Raw genomic sequence first — 12,663 nt, forward strand, 5'->3', positions numbered from 1 at the left:
TTGGGGGTCCTCTCTGGGTCTCCAGGTGAGTCACCCCAATCTCGGGACTCTTAGCTTTCATGTTTTTTTTAAAAAAAATAAGTTTCTAGGTGGTCTGGTTCAAGAGATATACACCAAAATGTATATTGGTGCCCGCCCTCACAACTTCTGTTACTATCTTTTCCCCCATGGACAGTTTCCCCTATCCTAAGCATGATTGCACAAGAGTAAATCTCATTGAACTCAATAAGCATGCAAATGATCAGACCTACCTTTGCCCTCCCCCTCCATCACCCCCTCACCCCTTGTTTGCAATAGATTTTAGCTATTGTCTCAATGCCAACAAATCCCTTGTTAATCACAACCTGAATTCACTTATTGGCTCAAAACCTGAAAGGGCGGGGATTAGAGCATGTTACCAATTCTTCCAAGCTATACAGGAAGTGGATTGGACTGTGAAAGACCAACCCAAAATGTGTTTGTATTTTTATAAATTTGTAGGGCAATACAATATCTCAGAGAGGTCAGGTCTCCTGCTCCCCTGGTGCATTCACTAAACCTGCCCAAATTCCTTGCTTTTTAGATAGAAATATCTGTTGGCTATTTATACATTCTTAAACCACAAGGGGTTTTTTGCCTATTAGTGAATACTTTTCTAATTATAAGGAGTCAAACAATTTTACTGGGCTATTGAAGAGAACAGTTTATTTGTCTAATTCATAGCCTGTTTTGAAAACCTTCGCAATATGAAGTTTTCATCCTATACTCACTGTTCTGGAAGTAAAGCTGCAATGCTAATCCCATATACCTGGGAGTAAATCACAATGAATTCAGTAGGACTTACTTTTGAGTAGACATGGTTAGGATTGTGGTATAAATCGATTGGACTTTTGAGCGAACATAGCAAAGGACTGTGTTGTAAATATTTCTGTCCCCTTCCAATCCTTTTTTAAAGCAATTAAGCAGTGCTTACTTAGGTGTCACCAGAGCTTGGAAAAGTTACTTTTTTGAACTACAACTCCCATCAGCCCCAGCCAGCATGTGCTGGCTGGGGCTGATGGGAGTTGTAGTTCAAAAAGTAACTTTTCCAAGCTCTGGGTGTCACTGCTTTTATTTGGTAGGAAACTAATACTGATTTTTAAAAAATGTTCTACCATGACCAACTGGCTTTGATAATAAACTATTATATAGGGTGCATGTATTTTTACGTCTCCAGTGTGTGTATATATGAAATCTTTCCAACAACCCTGTAAGGTAGGGTTAGAAACCAAGGCAGCTCGCAACAAGAAATAAATCCATTTAAAATCCAGTAACCATAAAACAAGTATAAAACAGTTGCAAAACAGTTTAAAGTGGCATGATTCTGAATGTTGGGTTGGGTGAGTGAAGTTCCTTATCACTTGAGGTTGCAGGGCTGTGCATGTTTCCCTGTTTGAGTAACCCCATTGAATTCGTTGGGACTAGCTTCTGAGTACACATGCATAGGATTAAACTATAAATATCTTTATTTGTTGTTATGTGACTTCAAGTAGATTTTGACTTATGGTGACCCTATGAATCAGTGACCTCCAACAGCATATGTCATGAACCACCCTGTTCAGGTCTGTGGCTTCTCTTTATACTATGTCTCGATTTGTAGCTGATTTCACACTATGGTTGTGCATTATTATTTCCTCTTCATTTTAAGTGTGCCCTTCCTTGAAGTGGTCATGGCCCCCCTCTTTTGTTTTCACTCTGAGAGGCAAATTAGGCTGAGAGATGGTGAGTAGCCCATGGTCACCCAATAAGCTGATTTCCATTTTTAAAAAAATAATTAAAATGATTTACATGCAGGTAAAGTTTATGATGTAGATCCACACAATACATTTAAAGCACAGCCACTCACATTCAAAGTGCATGACTTCTCCCAAAGAATCCTGGCAAGTGTAGTTTCCTCCTCACAGTTATAGTTCCTTTTTTATCATTAATTTTTATTCAAATTTTCAAAAACAAACAGAACAAAACAAAACAAAAATACAAATTAAACAATAAAATAAAATGTTGACTTCCGATTTGTCGCAGATCAGTTATAGGTCTACAATATATAACAAACCTGTCTCTTAAATTATATTACAAAATCACTTTCCTCCAGTAGTTATCTTAATTAATCATCAAATCTCATAAACATCATTTTATTCTTTCCACAAAAAGTCAAAGAGAGGCTTCAACTCCTTGAGAAATATATCTGTCCGATTTTTCTCCAAATAAACATGTCAATTAATCCATCTCATCAAATCTGTTAGGTCCAATAATTTCAATAGCCATTCTTCCATTATCAGTGTGAAATCCATCTTCCATCTTCCATCCTTGCACCCATAATAATCCTGTTAGGTCCAGTAATTTCAGTAACCATTCTTCCATTATCAGTGTCCCATAATAATCTTGTTGCCTCCAGTAGTTATCTTAATTAATCATCAAATCTCATAAACATCACTTTATTCTTTCCACAAAAAGTCAAAAAGAGGTTTCAACTCCTTGAGAAATATATCTATTGATTTTTCTCCAAATAAATATGTCAATTAATCCATCTCATCAAATCTGTTAGGTCCAATAATTTCAATAGCCATTCTTCCATTATCAGTGTTAAATCCATCTTCCATCCTTGCACCCATAATAATCCTGTTAGGTCCAGTAATTTCAGTAGCCATTCTTCCATTATCAGTGTCCCATAATAATCTTGCTGTCATAGCCAAAGTCATATAATAAGAGTCTGATGGGAATTTCCTTCATCACAAATATTTTCTTGCCATCAATTCTGAATGTGTTGCTAAAATATTGTTGTAAAGTCATATCTCTGTTTTTCTTTTTTGTGAAATGCACCAGCACATCTCTTGAGAATTTTTCCATTGTCACATATCTGTAATTAATTCTATAGATTTTTTCTATGTCAAACTCCATCACATCATTCCAGACCAGAAATTTATCCAAGACATTGATAGCTTTATCTCTAATATCTTCATTAATTTCTTCAAGGACAACGCTGAATTCCAAACAGTAAACTTTATCTCTAATATCCATAAACTCCAAGTCTTTTTCCAGTTCCACATTTGTTCCAATCTCCAGGGCTTGCATCTTCCCTTTAATTTTTCTTTTTTCATCTTCTAATGTTTGTTCAGTTGTATCTCTGATCTCATCAACCTCCTCCATTTCTTTAAGCTCCTGCTTCATTTTGCCAAATTCAATTTTCATCTCCTGTCTACCCTGTCTCAGGGTTTGTTTCATTATCTCAACCTCATCCATTATTTTCTGAAACATAATTACTTCCAGGGTCTCAGCCACTTTCTTGATTGCCATTCTTAAAACCACACAGAAAAAAAAAACCCACTTCTTATTCCAGCAACAAAGGGGTTAATGTTCCAAGTCTGATGACATCACAGTGTAGACAGTGTAGACAGCACAGCCTGCCTTATCTCTTATATGTTCAGGAATGCAAAACAAATTCAGTTCACAGCATCAAAACAGTTAGTGGCATCAAGAACAAGCAGATTCATCAAAATGAAATAGACCAGAAAAAATAGTCCCAGACATACAATACTCAAAAGTTCATAAATCAGATTTATTTATTTTTTTCTCTTCGGAATAGAAATCCCTCATCTGTTTGTATCTTTAAAATGCACAATTCCAGGCCAGCTTTTTGCAATAAAAACAAAGATAAGCCATCTCAATTTCTTTCCTCCTTAATTTCGTAAATGAAAGAGAAGAGTTATAACTCACCCAGGAATTCTTTATAGCTGATTCATTGACAAATCTCTTTTTGCTGTAACAATTTAAGCCAGATGATAAAAATAGAAAGAAGGATGCTTGTCTGTTGAAATCCGTTTTTCTTTAAAGAAAAGATAAACGTCTCGCTTAATCAGTTAGAGCTTGTTTGGAAGTCCGTCCAGCGTTGCTGGCTGAACCTTCTCTCATAAACTAATGAAATCCAGTCCCCCCAACAAACACAAGCTTCTGTGGTTAATCTCTAGGTTTGTCCCTGCCCAGGAGAAAGTCTACCAGCCAAAAAAAAACACGTTCTGACTGATTTTAAAACTGAAAAAGCTTCCTCTGAGACGAGAGCTCGACTCAAAGGCAGGCACAGGCGAAGCAACCCTTCCCAGAAGTCCCTCACAGTTATAGTTCCCATCATCCTTCACAAACTATAGTTCCCATGATTATCTGGTGGGATCCATGTACTTCAAATGTGGGTTGAAGATGCTTTAAATGAATAGTGTGGAACAGTCCTAGGTATGCTGTGCCTTCATTACTGAACTGAAAATAACAATTTTAAAAGTTTTTTAAACAGGGGAAGGGCTGTAGCTCAGTGGTAGGGCACATGCTTTGCATGCAAAGGTCCAAAATCCAATCTCTGGAAAAGACTATTGCCTGGAATCCAAGAGTGCCAATGCTAGTCCATGTTATCTGTACTGAGCTAGATAGTACCAAATGGTCTGAGTCGGTATAAGGCAGATTCCTTTGTTCCCAAATGAGGAAAGATACCCAATGGGCACAGTGACTCTGAAATTTATTTATGTATTTTACGTGCAACATTTGTATACTGCTTTATTGTAAAAAAATCTCAAAGTGGTTTACAGAAGGAATTAAAGAATAATATTACTGGCAAAAACAGTTAAAAACAGGTATTTAAAAACATTCCAAATAATAAAACAAACAATGAGTTAAAACAGATAAAAGCATAAGAGATTCTACATGCCTGGGTAGGCTTTCCTAAACAAACAAATGTTTATAGCATGTGCTGAAAAGAGTATAATGAAGGCGCCTGCCTAATTTCAACAGTCAGGGAGTTCCAAAGAGTAGGTTCTGCCACACTAAAAGACTGATTTCTTACAAGAGCAGAACAAGTACTATGTGGCACCCGTAACATGGAAGACACACCTTGATCTTGGCCTGGTAGCAAATCAATAATCAGTACAGATTTCAGAACAGAGGTATTATGTGCTGACAGGGTCTCACTCATGTCAGCAATCATGCCATAGCATTCTGCACTATCTGCAGCCCCTGGGTTAGGTTGTGCTGCATGGGGATTTCTGTGACCTTGGCTGACTGGCTGCCAGGTTTTTTTTAGTTTTGGTTTTGGTTCGGAACCCTGACTGGTCGTAAGATACTGAGTTTTCTGCCTTACTCATAGAAATCGTGTTGTGTATGGTATTGCATTTAGGAAATAATCACTCTCTTTTGTTTTTGTTTTTTTATTAGCATCTCATTTACCTCTGACCTCACTCCCTTACATCCATAAAAGCATCAACAGTGGTTCCATACAGTCAGCTTAATCCCATTAAACCCACTGATGATGCACCTTGCTGTTTGCATGATGGTTTTTTTCTTGCCCAACAGTGATAAAAGAGAATTCATATACTGGAAAGTGTGGCGCCAATTGCTGTTGTTCCTAAGCTACTGCCTGCGAAGATGGACCAAACCGTGTGTGTTTTCTCTGTCAGTTATTACTCACTGGAATTGGGTCAGCTGTCAAAGTGAGTTTATAGCAGCCTGCAGGGTAGGCAAGAAAGGGTAGAGAATCTTCTTAACTCTTACTCATTTCTCAAACCTCTCTCGGTACTGGAGGATCAAGTCTGTAAAGAGGTTTGGAACAGCCACTTTGAAAGGCAGGGGCAGGCAGGGGGTTACGAACCCTGCTTTGATATGGATATCTTTGCAGAGGATCCCTACTTAAGCTTTACCAACAGCACAATCCAAACCATCTTTACTCAGAAATAAGTCCTGTTGAGTTCTATGGGGCTTAGTAAGCGTATTAAGAATTGCAGCCTTCGGGGGCATCCATCTTTACTCGTGAGTGCTCCTATCTAACATCTCCACAACACTAGCCTTCCTTCTTCCTACAATGGCCTTCTGGTGACTGGCCTGACCTGATGGCAATTAAACCCTTCTTGCCAGAAGCAAGTAGGCTAGATTAAATGTTCCCTACCCAGGCTCCCTAAGGAGGTGAGAAAGAATGATCCTGTTCCTTCAAATGAGGGAACACCCTCATTTAGCAAATATTAACTTTCAATCAGATTTTTTTTTGTTTGAGTGATATGCGCCAAACACCTATGGTTGATGCTTAATGTAACATGCTTAATGACATCACTAGGGCCTGCCCCATGACATCACTAGGGCCTGCCACTGAAATCTCAGGATTTGGGATGCTTCTGACCTGGCAACCCTGCCGGCACCAGGGGCTTGGTGGACCCTCACTGGTGTCATCCAGTTGCTTACCCTCTCCCTTTAGGCTGGGGTAAGGAACCTGTTTCTGCCTTCTGGGCAATCTGGGGACCACATGCCAGTGGTGGGTGGGCCAGAAGCAAAAATGGGGGAGCAACTGATGTAAAGGTTACCTTCCAACAGTAGGTAATTTTCTACACATACTTGCACACCCCTCTCAATTTTCCATTCAGAGGTGTTATCAGAATCTAAGTGAACATTCCAGCCAGGCAAAAATATTCTGGGTTTGAAGCAGGGGCAGTGAGGGCTGTGGCCTGGAAAGAGCTCAGAGGGCCAGATAGAGAGGCCTGGAGGGCTGCATTTGGCCCCCAGGCCTGAGGTTCCCTGGCTTTAGAGGGAGATGGTAAGGTGAATGTAGGCTGCTGCAGTTTGCTGCTGTGGTGACTCACTTGCTTTAAGGGGAGAGGTGAGCAGGTAATGACAGCAAGGATGAGGTGCAGCACCAGTGGTGTTGCATATGGAGCCTTTGATGGGGAGTGATGGGGAGTGAGCTTCAGCAGGTGCTCAACAATGCTGACCTCTGATGCCAGCCCTGGTAGCTAGGATGGTCACCTAGAAACATACATTCAGTTAGAGAACAGCTGTTACACTGTAGATGAAGTTCCTTAAAATCAATCATGTCATAACTGTAAATAATAATATAGTATATTCATTCATGCCTGTTTTCCAAAGCATTTATATGAACAAGTCTATAGCAGGGCTTCAGACAAAAAACATTCTGCCTAATTTCTTTGGAGCAAGTTCCTTTTAGGATAGTCCCAGAGCATGACAGAACTTGGTAGTAAAGGTCCCACTAGACAGACAGAATATCAGCCCCATTTCCTAATATTACTGGTTGTGGCATCCTTCTTCATGTAGTGAAGGAATTACATGTCCTCCACCACCACCACACAGATGAGCTTCATGTATCAAGCAGGCAACCCACACCTACAATTAAATTATAATTCATGCATATTCTACCCATTTTTATGGGAATGAAAAATGTCGTGCCACAGCTTCCATCATCCTTGACCTTTAGCCATGCTGGCTGGGGCTGATGGGAGTTGGAGTCCAACAACATCTGGAAAACACCACATGAACTACTCCTGATAGAGACAATGCTGGGTTGCTGGACCAATATTCTAAGTATAAGGCAGATGGATATGGTCATGTGAACTGGTCTCTGACATAACTGGACAGTGGCATGGAACATCGAGTAAAATATGAGTTCATCTGATTGGTGGAAGGGATGGGTGTATGCTTGCTTCCCCACCACACAAGACCACCCGTAATTTTTGAACAGGGGGCAGAATTGTATGTGTATTGTCTACAGTCATGTTCTCCACTCTTTGAATGTTCAACCACAGAGGCTTATTGTTTACAAAGAATCATAACTTCTGGAATAGATTATGTTTTATTTTTCCTACCTATCAAACTCCTCTAACACAGTGCAACATCTTCTTACTAGCAAAGCATCCCACTCTCTGAGTTGCCATGGACACGATGATTGAAGGTCATCAGAAACAAGTGGGACATCAAGAGAAGAGATGGATAAACAACACAAGGCAACATGGGACATGACTGGTATCATAAATACTATGTCAGCTTCCTACATTTTAATAATGAGAGCAGATTGTTTGTCTCTAGCTGTGCTGTTCCATGAAATACAAATCCAGATGCTCTCATCAACAGACTGGATTAATGGAAATCCAATGACTGAAACAAAGACCTAGCTATTGCTATTTCCCAGCAGTGTCCAGGAATCTAAATGAAGGAAAAACAATGTTATGATCATATGGGAAGTGAGAAATGGGATACTCCAGAGAGCAGAATGACCTCAATATGTGACAAGAAAGTAGGGCAAGAGAAAGATGATCTGACAGTCTTCATGTTATGATTTTTAATATATTGGGCTTATTATTATTATTATTTCACAACCATGAATATAAAAATAACATATGAACTTAGGAAGCTGCCCTATATTGAGTGAAACCATTGGTCTGGCTATTCCAGGGATGGGGAACTTGTGGTCCTCCAGATGTTGTTGGACTCAGACTTTCATCAGCCTCAGGCAGCATGGCCAGTGGTGGTCATAGATGATGAAAGCTGAAGTCTAGCAACATCTGGAGAGCCACAGGTTCCCTATCCCTGATCCCTGAATTGCTTTTAAATATGTTTTTAAATCTTTTTTTATAAAGATGTTTTTAAAGATGTTTTGTTTTAATATGTTTTTAAAGATGTTTTGTTTTAATATATTTTAATGTGATTTAATGGCAGTGACTGCAGTTCTGGTGCACTAACTGCACCACAGTGGGGAAGACCATGGCCAGGTGACCTCTGTGCCACTCAGAACCCTTCTTATGGTTTGTTAAACCAGATTTGGACCAGACAGCACTTCAAAGAGAGGACACCTTCAAAGCGTGGACTGTCCTCTGTAAAGTAGGACACATGGTCATAATAAGTTCTAGACTCCTTCAGGGGGAAGGGTGGGATATACATTCAAATAACAATTACTACTACTACTACTTTGTTAAATTCTTGCCCTGCTTTCTCAAAAGGTGCAACACTGTACACAACATGCTTTACTCATCACACTTTTTCCAAAATAAAAAGCAAGAGCATTCCTTAACATGTGAAGAAAAGAGAAACCGTCTCATAAATTATGACTAGGTTTTGTGTGTGTGAGACTGAGTGTTCTTTTTCTTGCACAGCATATGCTAAAAGAAGTGGGTTTTGATGGATAGAGCTTCTCTGCAGAAGATTCCCTAATGACACATGATAATAAAATTACTCTTGTCAATGTCTTTCCTTGTGCATCTGTATTACTTGCTCTGATTGCTCACTGTCAGTGACAGGCAGAGAGCGAGCCTGTAATTTGGTAATTAAGGTGTCAGATAAAATGTGGTGCAATCAGACCAAAGTGCTAGCTAATGTGTCTTCTGCGCCATCAAGGTTTCAAAGCAACTGAGGTCGCGTAGAACTCTTGAGCTGACCTTGTGCAAGTGTACAGGGTTAGGGGGCAAGAGATACAAACTGCATCATCTTCCTTACAATAGAATTGGAGATACAGGGATGTTCAAGATACAGGAACCTACTTCTCACCCTCCAAAAACCTTAGGTGGCAACTATACTTTCTTACACATTTGGGCACCCTTAACTCCCCCTTTTTTGTTGTGATATTGCACTAGTCATATATATTTCTCGTTTTTTGTTTCAGATCACAAGGACATAACATAGGAAGCTGTCTTGTAGCAAGTCAGACCATTGGTTCATCTAGCTTGACTGGCAGCAGCTCTTCAGGATTTCAAACAGGGTCTCCCCCAACCCTGCCTAGAAATTCCAGAGACTGAACCAAGATATTTTTCATTCAAAGCATGTGTTCAACTTCTCCCACTGTGCTACGGCCTGTTTCCCTAAGAACTGCCCTGCTGAACGTTGCCTTGAGGAAAGGTCATTGCTCAGTAGTAGACCACATGCTTTGCATGTGGAAAGTCCCAGTTTTAATCCCTGGTGTCTCCAGGTAGGGTTCAACAAGATGTCTGGCCTATACAAAGGAAACCTTGGTCTCCTGGTAACCAAACCAGCACTTAACTCCCACCAAGTCTGCAAATCCACAGGTTAAATATTAGAATGTCTGTCAGGGAGATGGAGAAATCCTGGTGACAGTTTTCAACATCGTCCTCTACAACAGAGGGTGTCTCTCACCTTTCCTCTAGCTTCCACGAAGCTGTCACCCTCTTTACCTGACAAAGGTGGCAGGAGCTGATTGGCTGTAAAATGACAGTTGCCCATCTAATGCAAGTAGTTAGAAGGCCCATTAAAAAAAGGGACTGGTGAAAGCAGTTTCTTTGCCCCTTGCCACCTTTGCTGCGTTACATTTGAGGAGACCAGCAATCATGCTTGTAAGTTATGTAGGTCAGGATGAGGTGGATTTTGAGCTCTGGGGCTCCTTTATTTTCATTATTCTGGTTATCCCCTTTTGTTCTCTCCTCTTGCTTTCTTTACTCTTAAATTATTATTATTATTATTATTTATTAAATTTATATCCCGCCTTATGGCCAAAAGGCCCTCAAGGCGGCTTACAAAAACACGAATATAACACATCATAAAGCATAAATACAATAATGCAATTCTCAAAATTAAATAACAAATAACATTATTAAAAGAAAAGAAAAAACATTTAAATGTGTCACAATAAGAGAACCACACACTTTATAAAAAGGCCTAGATAAAAATCTTCAATTTCCCAGCAAATAAGTAGCATTTTGATTTTTAACATGTAGATATACACAGTATATAAGTAGCCAAACAATAATAATAAACAACAAACTAATGAGAACATCTCAATAAATATACAATTAAACAATCCCCACACACTTCACAAGTGTTTAACAAAAATATGCTATAGTCCAAATAACAGCAAAAATGAATCTCCAAAATTAAATCTTGACCCCCAAAACAACTAAAAAACAACTAACCCCAGTAGTCTATAGACATCCCGAGCAGCAGGTTCACGCACACATACACACACACGGTCTCTGGCCCCTTCAGCAGTTGCTGCTTTTGTAGCTGGAGAGAGACAGGGCCCCGCCCTTCCAGGCCAGGTGGAAATTAGCCAGAAATGCAGGGAGCAGGTCTTGCAGAAACTCACACAGGTAGATGGTCTCTGGCCCCTTCAGCAGTTGCTGCTTTTGTAGCTGGAGAGAGACAGGGCCCCGCCCTTCCAGGCCAGGTAGAAATCAGCCAGAAATGCAGGGAGCAGGTCTTGCAGAAACTCACACAGGTAGATGGTGAAACTCACACAGGTAAATAAATATTACATAATTTGGTAGCTAGGGCTACGAGTGTACTGTTGCCAGCTCTCAGGGTATCCAAACCTCTCTGTGAGCTTCAGTCACTTGGTTCATGTTACAGAAGTATGGGATTTGGGTTGTTGGTGAGAAGCAAGCTGCTTTGATCTCTGGGAGGGACAGGGAGCTGGCGCTGAATCTGCTCCCTTTCCAAAAGGGGAAGGATCTTGAAGGAACCGCACTGTAGTCAACCCTCTTTGTCAGGTGGGGTAGCCACATTTCTAGGTGGGACATTTGGGGGGCAGTCAATCCCCTCACACACATACACACACAGCTGGAAAGGATGTGAGGCCCAGGCCAGGGGAAGGGAAAGGCAGTGACCTTTCCCCTCACTCCTCCTCCATGCAGAGAATGTTTTAACTTACATAATGAACTATGTGAAGGTCAAGTTAATAGTAAATGTATTATGAACACCAGGAATTAAATGACTGGTATATTTTTTGTTTCATAAGAAAAAAGGGATATTAAGGATACAGTGAACAGGGGATACAAAAAGGTGTGAAACAAACAAAATAGTTTATGCTATAACTATGAAGTTAAAAACTAGTACGGAGCTTGTTTTCTCAAAGAAAAAGAATAAAAAATAGCTACTGTGATTGTGAGTACAGTGAGTGCTTTAAAAGAGTAAAGGGTAACTTAGGGTAAATATTTTTTCAGATCACTTTAAGTTATCTATTTCACCCTTTAACAATAAGCACCCAGTCGTGCTCTATTCATCATAATAATGGCAGAATAAACAAACTTACTTCTTACTGCTGGCAAACAAACATGCTTCTTTGTTGCTGGCTGGGTAGAGAACACAAGTGAAGCTGAAACTGAAAAGCAAAGCAAAGTCCAAGAGCTGGAGTCTAACTCTAGCTAATAATACAAAGTTCCAATATTTAATTCTTCAAGGGTCATATTATGATACAGGATTTTTTTTTCAAGAACACTTATGTAATTATAGGGTGAATGTGAGAATGAAAAATCAACCCTCAGTTAGGGAAATCCTTAATAAATAATAAATAATAAAATTTAATTTATGTGTCGCCTATCTGGCCAGTGGCCACTCTAGGCGACGTACATACAATAAATTACAACAAAATAAAATACAAAAATACAGTGTAACAGTATAAATTATGCTAACAAACAATATATGGTAGGCAGTATTTAAATCATAAGGACATTAAACCTCCCCAGAAGTCCCAAACGCCTGTTGGAAAAGCCAGGTCTTTAAGGCCTTGCGGAACATATTCAGGGAAGAGACGTGCCGAAGATCTTGTGGGAGGGAGTTCCAGAGGGTGGGGGCCGCCACTGAGAAGGCTCTCTCTCTAGTTCCCGCCAATCTAGCTGCTTTGGTTGGTGGGATTGAGAGAAGGCCTTGAGTGGCCGATCTTGTCAGGCGGCATAATTGGTGGCGTTGTAGGCGCTCCTTTAGATAAACTGGGCCGAGACCGTATAGGGATTTATAGGTTAGTACCAACACCTTGAATTGGGCCCGGAAAACAACTGGAAGCCAGTGTAGATTGAACAGCACTGGCGTGATGTGGTCCCGGCGACGACTGTTTGTAAGTAGCCGAGCCGCCGCATGTTGTATAAGTTGTAATTTCCGGACCGTTTT

The sequence above is a fragment of the Rhineura floridana genome, chromosome 7 (genome assembly GCF_030035675.1).
Source record: "Rhineura floridana isolate rRhiFlo1 chromosome 7, rRhiFlo1.hap2, whole genome shotgun sequence".
Taxonomy (NCBI): domain Eukaryota; kingdom Metazoa; phylum Chordata; class Lepidosauria; order Squamata; family Rhineuridae; genus Rhineura; species Rhineura floridana.